The 13,898-nt window shown below is 44.1% G+C and overlaps 1 protein-coding gene across 4 annotated transcripts in view; it reads right to left on the reverse strand.

Moving 5' to 3' along the window:
- ARHGEF4 (Rho guanine nucleotide exchange factor 4) overlaps positions 1–13,898 on the reverse strand; it is a 105,644-nt gene that overhangs the window by 46,055 nt on the left and 45,691 nt on the right. The gene's annotated exons all lie outside the window — the stretch shown is intronic.

Raw genomic sequence — 13,898 nt, forward strand, 5'->3', positions numbered from 1 at the left:
TTATTGACATGGACCCGTGCCTTCAGATAAGACCTCTAAATGATTTAAATCCATTTATTATGACCTGGCATATATACTTTAATAGTGCATGCACTGATGTTAAACACAACTAATAATGTGTAACGATAAAAAAGTCATGTGCTTCTGAAGACATTATTTTAAAGTAACAGCACTATTATACGATATAAGGCAACATAATATTTTAGGTTGTCTGGTTACTCAACCACTGGTTTCATCATCGTCGTCGTCATCGTCATCACATTCAGTCTGAAATGAATTTGCACACCCTGATCCTTTGCAGTTGCTACATGCAACAGAGCACTCAATGTCGTGCTTCTTGCATGTGTACCACGGCGTTGTTTGCATAGACGAGCTCCAGAACTTCTTGTAACCCAGATCCAGCCATTAAATGCCCAATGGACCCCAGGAAATTCATCTCAGTGTGGAAGCCTCCAAGTGTCAGGACAATGTTGCTCAAGTCGCTTCCTTCCGGTTCAGCATCGATGATCAAGAGGGCCTTCCACCATATTGGTTGATCAAAGGTAATGATTGGTGTGGCATTGTCGCGGCAGGCATGCTCACTGACAAGCTTCAGTGTTGAGAAGATGCATGTGGTGTCACTGGGATTCATGTCGATCATTGGAAGTAAGACGAAGGATGATGTCCCTGGATGATTTCCCTGGATGATTGCCATGCTGTACAAACTGCATCATCCCAGACCATGCTGGCCTTGGTGAGGCAAAAATGATGGCTGTCTTCCATATAAGATCCAGGTCTGCCGTTGGGTCTTGTGCCCCCATAGTTACAAGCTTCTGGTACATCACTGCATCTGTTCCACCACCTACTTCCCTGTGGAACAGAATTGGAACTCTTCCCACCATGAATATATCAGCGGTGACCTTTGCTCTGAGGATGGGATTGATGGTCTTGGTAGCTGGTGTAACGGCAACAATCATCCCCATACCATGGAAGGTGTTGTTGCCATCCAGGGTGCGAATGTTGTGGTCCACATTGTCAGCAGCATACTGAAAGAACTCACCGGAGAAGCCAGGAATGTCAGTCCTAAGCGACATCACAGCATTGCAAACAAATCTTTGCACCTCCTTGTAGGAGCAGCAGGATCCAAGCTTGTGAAGCGTATCGACCAGGAAGCATGATGCAAAGTGGTGGTGGACCTGCACTCCTAACCCAATCTGCAGTGGCGTCAGAATAACTCTTGGTCGGGTCGCCTGCATGATTGCTTGTCTGATGGAGGCAGTTTTCATGCCGGCATTTTTTACCCCAAGCAACCCTTTCAGTAGAACCCTGAGGCTTTCTGGAAGAAAGTTGATGGCATCCTCTTCAGACTTCAGTGATTCATAGTCAGGATATACATCATGGTATGTTTCCACTGATTTGATGTCATTTTTGATAAGTTTGGCTGCAGTTTCAATAATCCTCTTCTTCTCTGTTTCGGGATCAGCTTTTCTGTGAGCATAAGAGTCCTGGAGGATCGCTTTGGCTGTACTTCTGATGGTAACCCCATTTGGCTTCACATTAATCTCGGTGTGGATGATTCTGTCACCAAACTGCTCCTTCAGTTTGAACTTCATTTGCGTGTAGCCATATGCTTGACATTCTGAGCCTTTGAGATTGTTTTCCATCCGGCTAACAAGATCATTGATTGTGATCTGTTCATTGTCATTTTCTTCAAGAAAGTTCGCAACTTCCAGAAAGGCATTAAATCTTTCTTCGTCTTGTGGCCGACCCAGTTTTGTTTTCTTTACCTCAGTTTCGCTGTTCTGGTGAGCTGCTAGCATTTGCTTCTTGGTACGGAAATTTACGCTGCACACTTGGTGATACACTGCATCTGCAGCATGCAGGTCATGCACATGCAACACACGAGCTTTCACTATGACTGCCCAGGCATCTCCTCTTTTATTGCAAGATTTCAAGAGCGTATCCTTGAACTCAACTGTCCTCACTGGGAATACAGTCCAATCAGAACTCTTCCTCTTGGTCCCAACATGTGCTGACCTCCCACAGAACAGACAGTCTCTGTCATAATAGAACTCCTTCTCATCAGCTGAGCGTAGTCGCACATGCCTGTCGACTTGCTCTTGTTCTTTCTCCTTTAGTGCTTTCGCTATTTGTTGTTGGCTGGTATATTTCTTGCGGCAGACTTGATGAACCAGTTCCCCAGGTGATGTATGAATGTCATCATTTCTGGATTTACTTGCTCGGTTGATGGCGTCACTCCCCTTTTCAGTAAGTGTGGATGGTGGCTGTCCGCCCCCCTCTGCAGGGTCCTTACAAATGGCACATCTTGGAGGGCCACTCATTGTTCAGGATGTGATGGCACTGCAATAATGTAAAAAAAAAAAACATGAGTATTCATTTTTAAACGACAGTAACTGTGCCAAATAACCACACATGAATTTCACTGATTGCACATTTTACAACTTTCAACTTAACCGTTTTTACAATGCAAATCCCTTCAATTTGTTGTGAATTTCCTTTTGAACATGCACTGTACTGCACCCAATATCATGTCTCATGTAAAACAAAGTTTCTAGTAGATTGTGGATTGTACTGAACCCTTTGTGTGGACATCAGACAAGCAGACGTGCAAAAATCCATTATTTTAACGTGGGCGGCAATGGAGAAAAATGCCATCACCGATTTCAGTACTTTTCAATAGTTTCCACCACTTGGATTCCTTAGGACTTTTGATAAGTTATAAAGGACATATTTATGAGAATAAACCAGTTGAAAGAGTTTCTGTTGCAATTTGTGTGAGGCCATGTCATATAATGCTTGTACTATAATGAAAAAAATCATTTCAAGAAAACAAAAGATAGCTCCAGCGAACTATACCACTGAGGTAGTTTGCATTGATCAAATTCTCCGGAAGAGTACTTGACTGAATCGGGAATTGATTTTTTAATAATTTTTTTCGTTGCCCGATTTGAACGAAACTTGATACTGCACACCGCAGGCGAATAGTGAGTGAGGTGGCCGCAAAATTTTTGCACTATCGAGCACCGTTTTGGCTGTATTTCGGGAACATACTACATACATCTATACAAGATGAGAGTTTTAGTAATATATAGAAGATATATATATATATATATAATTATATACATATATATACATATATATATACATGTATATATACATATATATATATATATATATATATATATATATATATATATATATATATACATATATATACACATATATATACAAGTATATATCCATATATAAATGTATATGACTAAAATAAAGTGATCAACAGCCAAGTTAATATATACACACACATATATATATATATATACATATATATATATATATATATATATATATATATATTTTGTTTGTATGTATGTCCCCCAATAGCGCCCACAGTTTGCAAGCTAGACCCGACAAACCATGCATTTTCTAAACCAGCATGATGTGGGAAAGGTTACAGGACAGGTCAGTGGCGGATCCAGGGGGCTCAGGGGGCTCGAGCTCACCATGTGTAGCGCCCACAGACTGCCGAGGTAAATTATAAATCCAACCTCACCCCCAGTGGTGGGAGAGAGAGGCGTGCCGGCAACACGGCATCCATAACGAAGGAAATGAAAGTGAAAGTGGCAGCGTCACAACCAAAACGAAAGTAACAGCGTGTTGTCTGCGACGAATGCAAGTAATTTTTGTGAGAACAGCGTGTTGTCTGCGACGAATACAAGTAATTTTTGTTAGAACAGTGTGTTGTCTGCGACGAATACAAGTAATTTTTGTGTTGTCTGCGACGATTTTGTGTTGTCTGCAATGAATATACAATGTGTCCAACGTGTCTGGAAAGTAAGTGGTTTGAATATACAATATGGCATGCCCGACTCCACCCACAATTTCCTCTCAAGGTGCCGCAAATCCGACTCCAGAACAGATACTTCATGACGCACACATGCAACTGACAGTATTCACCAGCAGTTACTGACTAAAATTTCCATCGTAAAACATGGACTGACCACAGCTGCATCTCACAAGGACACAAATGATGCAGTTGCCAGACTCCAAAATCTGGAGACATTTATTACGCTTGAGATGAACCCTTTGAGAGATAAGCTGTACTTCATTGGTCGTGGATTTACAAATCGGCACATTCGAAGGATAACTGCTCAAGAGCACACCATTGCATATTTATGTCAACTTTTCCCTAAGTGTTTCCACCAGTGTCCATTCAGTCCACAGTCATGTAATTGATGCTGCTGTAAATCATATCTAGAATTTTCACATTTTCCATGGGTGTTTTCACCATGACATGTGACCATAGTCCACAGTCGTGTAATTGGTGCTAATGTAAATCATATCTTTGAACGATACACTCAATACAGTTTATTTGGTAAAAAAAAATGACAGCTTTCTTCTACCCAATTCCCTTCAGATGCCGAAAGACCACCCTACTCGAAGAAACACGGCGGCTGTTGGTTGTAATTACTCCCTGGATTCCCCTGGATCCATTCGTTCGTTCGTAAGCAAACATGCCCCGTAAAGAATGATTAGGACGTAATTCTGCTGCAGCCGATGCCAAGAAGAGGGCCCGAATGACAGAGACAAAGATTTGAAAACACTGAGTCTTCTCCAAAATAAAAAACGCAATGAATCTGCCCGAGCAGCCGAGTCTCCGGAAAGCAAAGCCCGCCGTCTTGAATATCAGCGTGCACGCACTGCATCTACCCGAGCAACCGAGTCTGCTGAAATGAACGCTCACCGTCTTGAAGATCAGAGTATTCGAACCACTCAACAAAGAGAACGCGATGCTGCCAATAGGCCAGCACTGACTTATGACCCAAATGATCTCCATGTTAAAGCAAACATTGGGCCAATGGACAAGCTCTGCTGCCACTGTGGTGCAAAAAAAATCAAGGCAGAAAAGCCTGGCATTTGCTGCTCAGGAGGCAAGGTTATCATGCAGCCATTCCCTCAACTAACTCAAATCCTTCAAGAGCTCTTTTCAGGAGAAGGCCCCATGAGCAAGACCTTCCTGTCCAATATCCACGAGTACAATGGCTGCTTCTCAATGACCAGCTTCGGCCATAAGGATGCCTCTGTGCAGGGATGGAACCCAAGCTTCAAGATTCAAGGCCAGGTGTTTCACTGCATCAGCAGCCTCTTACCGCCAAATGAAGGCAAGCCCAAGTTCCTCCAGGTGTATTTCCTTGACCACTTCACACAGCAGACTGAAATCAGGGGCCAGAACAGGCGCCAAAATCAACAGATTTTCGGGAACTTGACTGAGTGGTTCCAAGACAACAACCACGACGTCCAACAGCTCAAGACCACCAAAGACATCATAGAAGAGGACAATACTAAAGAACGGAAGATCGTGATCATCCTCATGGACAATGAACCAATGGAAAATCGATGACATTGTCATTAGCCTGAAGGATGGCGCCCTCAAGAGGATGTCTGAGCTCGACGCAGCCTATGACCCACTACAGTATCCACTCCCCTTCCCTTACGGCACAGATGGTTACCATATCTACATCGCTGGTAGGAATGGACGCAAGGTGACTCAACAGAAATTCTCCAACTGTCACATCATGGTAAGGGATGGCAAATACCTCCTGGAAGTTGTCACCTGCATTTTATTTTTCTTTCTTTTTTTAGTTCATTTACATTTTCATTTATGGATGTTGTCCGATGATTCTGTGATGTTTTCCCAGTGTACTGGTTTTGATGTCCACTGGCCCGCAAAATTTCAGCTTTCTACGTCACCGGGAAGGTACCGATCTTTAATATCAGTTTGTGAGTCAGTGAGTCGGTCAGTGAGTAAGTCATTCAGTGGTTAGAAAGAGCTATAATATATACATACAGAATATATGTAGATATATAAAAAAAAATTAGATATATATTTATATTTACAGACTGTATATATTTATATACTAGTAGTAATGCCGGCGTTGCTCGGGTGAGCAATAAAGCCCGGTGTTGCCCGGGCTTTCTTGCAAATTTCCTGAATAGCTGTTAGTGGTTAGGGGTTAGGGTTAGCGGTTAGGGTTAGCGGTTAGGGTTGCAGTTAGGGTTAGCGGTTAGGGTTAACGGTTAGGGTTAGGGTTAGGGTTAGAGTTAGCTGTTAGGGTTAGGGTTAGGGTTAGCTGTTAGGGTTAGGGTTAGGGTTAGGGTTAGTGTTAGGGTAGCTAACCCTAACCCTAACAGCTTGGCGTAGCGGAGGAAAACAGCGCCCGGGGCAAAGTGGAAATTTGCCTCCCCGTCGGCCTTAAACTTGGGTGGATTTGAATGGAAAATCCCATAAGGGATATCGATTTTTACGAAAATCGGAAGTGTTATGGAAAAAAATTTATAGCCAATGACCTAAGTTGGACCAAAAGCCATAATTGTACCGAATTTGAATGGAATCCGTTGGAGTTTGTGAAAATGCATCAAAACGAATTTTGAGGGGCCTCTTAAGGAAGACAATAATATCATTAGTATATGTGCCAAATCTTGTTTCATTTCATGCAGTAACAAAAATCTGATGGTGGAACAAAGAGAGGGGCATGCCAAAATATATATATATATATATATATATATATATATATATATATATATATATATATATATATATATATATATATATATATATATATATATATATATGTCTTCTTCTTCTTCTTTCGGCTGCTCCCGTTAGGGGTCGCCACAGCGGATCATCTATATGATCCGCATAGTGATTTGGCACATGTTTTACGCCGGATGCCCTTCCTGACGCAACCCTGGTCCCCTCTTACGACACAGGGATGTATATATATATATTATTATATATTATTATATATATTATATATATTATATATATACACAGGGATTTTTTTCAAAAATTTCAAAGTCCCATTGCTCGGCAATGGTGGCGTCCATAGCAACGGTGCTCAAAAGCATACAACTAGATCCTGGTATGAACCTACCAGTCAAGTTTCATCAAAATCGGTTGACTCCTCTGGCCTCCAGAGCTGTCCATTACATACATACAGACAGACGGAAAACCTGAGAATAACGGTAGTCCAGCGACCACTGTATATATATATATATATATATATATATATATATATATATATATATATATATATATATATATATATATATATATATATATATATATATATATATATATATATATATATATATATATATATACAGTGGTGGTATGGTGCATTTGCAAGGAGTTGAGGTGGGGAAGGTGGATGGGTTTAAATACTTGGGATCAATTGTCCAAAGTAACGGAGAGTGTGGGAGAGAAGTGAAAAAGAGAGTGCAGCCAGGATGGAGTGGGTGGAGAAGAGTTGCAGGAGTGATTTGTGACAGAAGGGTAGCTGCAAGAGTGAAGGGGAAAGTATATAAGACTGTCGTGAGACCAGCTATGTTGTATGGTTTGGAGGCAGTGGCGCTGACAACAAGACAGGAAGCGGAGCTGGAGGTGGCAGAGTTAAAGATGCTGCGATTCTCGTTGGGAGTGACGAGGATGGACAGGATAAAGAATGAGTATATTAGAGGGATAGCACAGGTAGGACGGTTTGGAGACAAAGTGAGAGAGGTGCGATTGAGATGGTTTGGACATGTGCACAGGAGGGAAGCGGAGTATATCGGGAGAAGGCTGCTGAGGATGGAGCCGCCAGGTAGGAGGAGAAGAGGAAGGCCAAATAAGAGGTTCATGGATGCGGTGAGGGCGGACATGTGGGTGGTTGGAGTGTCAATGGAAGATGTGGAGGATAGAGTGAAATGGAGACGGATGATCCGCTGTGGCGACCCCTAACGGGAGCAGCCGAAAGAAGAAAAGATATATATATATATATATATATATATATATATATATATATATATATATATATATGTATATATATATGTATATATATATACAGTATAGTGTGTGTGTGTGTGTGTGTGTGTGTGTGTGTGTGTGTGTGTGTGTGTGTGTGTGTGTGTGTGTGTGTGTGTCAGTCAGTATGTGTGTCTTCTCCATAACTCCAAAACCATGAACCCAGCAGGCCCAAACTTTGCATGCATTCTAAGGGAACTCCAAGGGAGTGCATTAATTAAGTCTTGGTGTTTGGGTAAATTTAAACACCCCTTTTGAACATCATTTAAGGGGTGCTTATCACAAAAAACAAAACAAAATAAGTCTTGTGAAGATGGTGGCGGGCCATCTTGGTTAGCTCTCTGTCAGCTTGCTGGGGTCTAAAGCCGCCAGTTTGATTAGCCTGCTCAACAATGCCTTGACTTGGTACAGGTCGCAATGGTTTGTTAACGATAAAGCACTTAAATTTTATTTTGTACTTTCCTCACTCATATCATCGAATGCTTGATCTTCATCTCGACGAATCGCTGCATACGTCACTTTTGTAAGCGCTGTAGTTTTCAATTTAAGCCCGGTGTTGGCTTTGTGGTTAGGGTGGTTGGCTTGGGATCCTAGGGTCCTCAGTTCGAGCCCTGTTGGCTGCTGAATTAACACCAGGTGGGGTTGGCTCAATTTGTCATCCTCCTGAGGTTGGTGAAATGAGGACCAGTGTACTGGTGGAGGGGCACAGCCTCAGTGGCACAGCTGTGCTCCAAGAAATGGTTGAAGTGGTGACCAGTCCAAGATTGTGCCAAATAGCCAAGGAAAAAGTGCTTTGGCAGTTCCAATGCTCTGTTCAAGAGTGTGGGTTCAAGAAGAAGAAGAAGAAGAAGGTTTAAATGTCGGAGCTTGGAGAGATTTTATACATTATACGATGTGATTTTCCATGATAACCTTGCACAGACAAATTCAAGTATATAATTGAAATGTGATTTCAGCTTTGAAGATTGTACCTTGTGGACTAAATAAGTGTTGAAATCTGGAGTGAAATCTGCAAATGGTAAGATGTTTTTCATTTTTCAGGTGTGTACCATTAACAATCAGCTTAATATTGCTTGCCAAGCCAGCCGTTCCTTATCAACTGTTTCAATGGTGTGCTTGCTTGAGTGTTTAAGCCACTTGGTGAGCACTTCACAAGTTGCTTGGTTGTTTGTTTGCAAGCCATGGCGATACACGGCAAAAGTACTGGCAACAACACTCTGCACTGTCCCTCTGCAAAATACAACCAAAAATACATCGATCGATGTACAAAGTTCAGACCTCACCAGCTTGCTTTGGCCCCAAGGTGTCATTCGGTGTCTCGGGCGGTGTCTCACCCACCCGAGAGCAGCCGTTGCACATCTGAAAATGTTGTGCAGTTTTATTTTACACGAGCAAATACTACCCGTTGCTTCGCTGATGGTGATACCAAAGCGGGGAGAGAGAAAAAGAGGGGGGAGGGGGAGAGAAGGGTGGGGGAGAGAAGGCTGGGGGAGAGAAGGGTGGGGGAGAGAAGGGTGGGGGAGAGAGAGAGCGGGGAGAGAGATAGAGCGGGGAGAGAGAGAGAGCGGGGAGAGAGAGAGAGAGAGAGAGAGAGAGAGAGAGAGAGAGAGAGAGAGAGAGAGAGAGAGAGAGAGAGCGAGAGAGAGAGCGGGGAGAGAGAGAGAGAGAGAGAGAGCGGGAAGAGAGAGAGGGAAGAGAGAGCGGGGAGAGAGGGGAAGCGAGCAGGGGTGGCGGAAGGGAAGACAGTGTGAGGTGAGAGGAATGCAAGGCAAAAGTGTGGTGGAGCATTAATTACTGCCCAAATGCGTCAAGAGACAAACACAGCCTGGACGCGTCTCGAGCCAAGCTTGCAGAGACTACTTGGACATGTCCGGAGATAAACCCTGCCCAGAAACGTCCAGAGACAAACACTGTCTAAACATAACCACCGTCCGGATATGTCCAGATACAGAGAGAGGGAGAAACAGAGGGGGAGAGACAGAGAGAGAGACAGAGAGAGAGAGAGAGAGAGAGAGAGAGAGAGAGAGAGAGAGAGAGAGAGAGAGAGAGAGAGAGAGAGAGAGAGAGAGAGAGAGACACACAGACACAGACACAGACACAGACACAGACACAGACAGAGACAGAGACAGAGAGAGAGAGAGAGAGAGAGAGAGAGAGAGAGAGAGAGAGAGAGAGAGAGAGAGAGAGAGAGAGAGAGAGACAGAGAGAGAGAGACAGAGACAGAGAGACAGAGACAGAGAGACAGAGACAGAGAGACAGAGACAGAGAGACAGAGACAGAGAGACAGAGACAGAGAGACAGAGACAGAGAGACAGAGACAGAGAGACAGAGACACAGAGACAGAGACACAGAGACAGAGACACAGAGACAGAGACACAGAGACAGAGACACAGAGACAGAGACACAGAGACAGAGACACAGAGACAGAGACAGAGACATTGACTTTTGGGGTCCTTTTATTACAAAAAATATTTTATTATTACGGGTGGAAAAAAACTTTGGCTCAGTAATTTATAAAATACATTTATATGGCAAATGGCTCTGAAATCGGGTATCATTTCAGAATAACTCACTCAGGGTGATGGAGCGCAAAACACTCACTCAGGGTGACGAAGCACGAACCACTTACTCAAGGTGATGGGGCACAAACCACTCGCTCATGGTGACGGAGCATGAAACACTCACTCAGGGTGACAGAGCATGTACCGCTTGCTCTGAATGATGTGGCGGGCAAAAGCGTCCACAGTGGGTGAACGATTCGCTCAGAAAGACGCAGCGCGGTGCTGCTGTCGACTGTAAGGCGTTCGGCAAGTGGCTTAAGCACTCATGTAAGCACTTCAATTAAATGGTTGATAAGGAATGGCTGGCCTGGCTGTCACTGTATATTATATCGGATCCCTTAAACTTTAAAGCTAGTCTTCACCGTGCACGCAGCAGTTAATTAAATAAAATGCATTTGTTTAAATTATGACTTTATCCACAAAAGAGTTGCATCTTAATGCAGAACAACCCTGGAGACATCACAAAGTTCAATTGCCCATGAAATAAACATTGCAGATAATCCACTATCTTGCATAGGTACACCGTAACCCGGTGTGTACCAGATAACCCGGTGTGTACCCTGGTTAGAAGAGGTACACTGTATCCCTGCGTGTCGTAAAAGGCGACTAAAATGGTTGGCGTCAGGAAGGGCATCCGGCCATAAAAACATCGCCTCCAAAGGAAACCATGATGAGTACAACTTATGGGCAGAGTACAGCCCGAAGAACCCCGTGGGGGTCCTCACCCCCTCTCGTTAAAACTCAAGGTGGGAAACCCGATCGAAGCAAGGGAGGAAATTTTTCCATTTATGATGACCAATCGTCTGATGCCCCACGTGGAGATCGGTTTCTGAGGTTTGGTACATGGAATGTAGGGACAATGACAGGGAGATCTGGAGAAGTGGTTGAAACATTGGTTAGAAGAAGAGTGGACATATGTTGTGTGCAGGAGACATGGTGGAAGGGAAGTGGTGTGAGAATGGTGAAGAGAAGGCAGGGGCAGAAGTATAAGTTTATGTGGCAAGGGTGCCCAGAAGGCGTGTATGGTGTTGGTGTCATGGTTTCTGAGGAGTTTGTAGACAGTGTAGTGAGTGTGACTTGAGTGAGTGAAAGGTTGATGATGGTGAGAATTGTGATCGGAAATCTCTTGGTGAACATCATCTCGGGATATGCCCCGCAGGTCGGTTGAAGCGATGAAGAGAAGAACATGTTCTGGTGTGCGATGGAGAAGTTGATGGAAAATGTGAAAGATGAGGAAGTTGTTGTGGTTGGAGGAGACTTGAATGGACATGTGGGAAGGAGTACAGACGGCTTTGAGGGAGTCCATGGGGGTTATGGATATGGTGTGAGAAATGGAGAAGGTGAAAGGATCTTAGAGTTTAATGATGGAGCTGATTTGTTGATTTGTAATACTCAATTCCAGAAAGCGAATAATAAGCTTATTACTTACACGTCAGGTGGGTCGACGACAACCATTGACTATTGATGGTGCGTCGGCGAGATAGGGGAAACCTCCAGGACACAAAGGTGATCCCAGGGGAGGAGACTGTTTCGCAGCACCACCTGGTTGTCTGCGATATAAGGGTGAAAGGTGCGCAGAGAATTCGGCGGGTGAAGTACCAACCGAGGATGAAGGTGTGGAGGTTGAAAGAGGCGACAGTGTAGGAAGCATTAAGAGAGAGGCTGAGTATGGTTGAAGATAATGTGGTTGAGCTTGAAAATGGTTGGATGTCAATGAAAGATAGTTTATTGGGAGCCGTTGGTGAGGTATGTGGATGGACAAAAGGACCACCGAGGCACTCGGAAACATGGTGGTGGGGTGATGAAGTTGGAAAGACGATTGAAGAGAAGAGGAAGAAGTTCAAGGAATGGCAAAAGATGAAGTATACGGTGGAAGAAGAGGCTGCACATGAAAGTTATAAGGAAGCCAAGAAGGCTGCAAAGAAAGAGGTTGCAAAGGCGCAGGGGGCCCATAGGAAAATGTTCGGAGAACGCTTGGATTCGGAGGAGGGTAAGAGAGCGGTATTCAGGATCGCAAAGCAGATAGCGAGAGAGAGATTTGATGTGACGGGGGTGAGTTGCTTGAAGGATGAAGTGGGACAAATTGTTGCGGACTCAGATGGAATTAAAGGAAGATGGAAGAGATATATGGAAAGGCTGTTGAATGTAGAAAATGAGTCGAGAGTAACCCGGTTTTAGGACCAGCAGAGAAGATAACTGAGAAGGAAGTTGAGGAAGCTATAAGAGCAATGAAGAGTAGAAAAGCAGGAGGACCGACGGGAGTTGTGGGAGATATGTTGAAGGCAGCGGGAAGTTGGGGTGTGAAGAGAATGACAGAGATATGTAATCTGGTGGTGAAAGAAGGCCGCATTCCAGTGGATTGGGAACTCAGTACCCTCGTCCCTCTGTACAAGGGGAAAGGTGACCCTCTGGACTGTGGCTACTATGGAACAATAAAGTTATTGGAGCATGGAATGAAGGTATTGGAAAGGGTGTTGGAGAAGAGGATAAGGAAGAAGGTAAAGATTGACGAAATGTAGTTTGGATTTATGCCAGGAAGAGGAACGACAGATGTGATTTTTATTGTAAGGCAGTTGCAGGAGAAGTACATGGAGAAGAGGAAGAAGTTGTTTTTTGGGTTTGTTGATCTGGAGAAAGCATTTGATAGGGTTCCACGTGAAGTTATGACATGGGCATTGAGGAAGTTAAGAGTGGAGGAATGGTTGATCAGAGTAGTGATGGCAATGTACGAGAGAGCACGCACAGCTGTAAGGACGGAGGATGGGAACAGTGGTGAGTTTGAGGTGAGGGTAGGAGTGCAGCAGGGGTCGGTACTAAGTCCACTTCTATTTGTAGTTGTGATGGAGGTGCTGGCTCAGAGGGTAAAGGAGGGTTTACTGTGGGAGCTGCTGTATGCAGATGATCTGGTGTTGATTGCAGAGAGTATGGATGGACTGAAGGAGAAGATGAACAAGTGGAAGGAATGTATGGAGGCAAAAGGTTTGAAGGTGAATATCGGAAAGACGAAGGTGATGGCAAGTGGTAAAGCATGTGGTGAGGTGGAAAGGACTGGGAAGTGGCCGTGTGCTGTGTGCAGGAAGGGTGTCGGAGTGAACTCCATTCAGTGTACAATGTGTGCTGAATGGGTTCATCGAAAATGTAGTGGTGTGAGAGGGTCATTAACCAGTGTGGCAGCTACATTCAAGTGTAAGGTGTGCATCGAGGGAGCAGCAGATGAAGGAATTGTTGAGTTGGATCTTGGAGATGGTGTGAAGCCGGAAGGTGTGAAAACATTTTGCTATCTCGGAGACATGCTGAATGGAGAAGGTGGATCAGACTCTTCGACGGTTGCTAGAGTGAGATGTGCATGGAAGAAGTTTCGGGAACTGAGTGGCGTGCTGACAAAGAGGGGAGTGTCGTTGAAGCTGAAGGGAAAGGTGTATGCTTCATGTGTGAGGAGTACGATGATTTATGGGAGTGAGACATGGGTAATGAAAATAGAGCAGCATCAAAGACTG

Source organism: Eptatretus burgeri, chromosome 7, assembly GCF_056783735.1.
Source record: "Eptatretus burgeri isolate ZD-2024b chromosome 7, Ebu_testis_v1, whole genome shotgun sequence".
Lineage (NCBI taxonomy): Eukaryota > Metazoa > Chordata > Myxini > Myxiniformes > Myxinidae > Eptatretus > Eptatretus burgeri.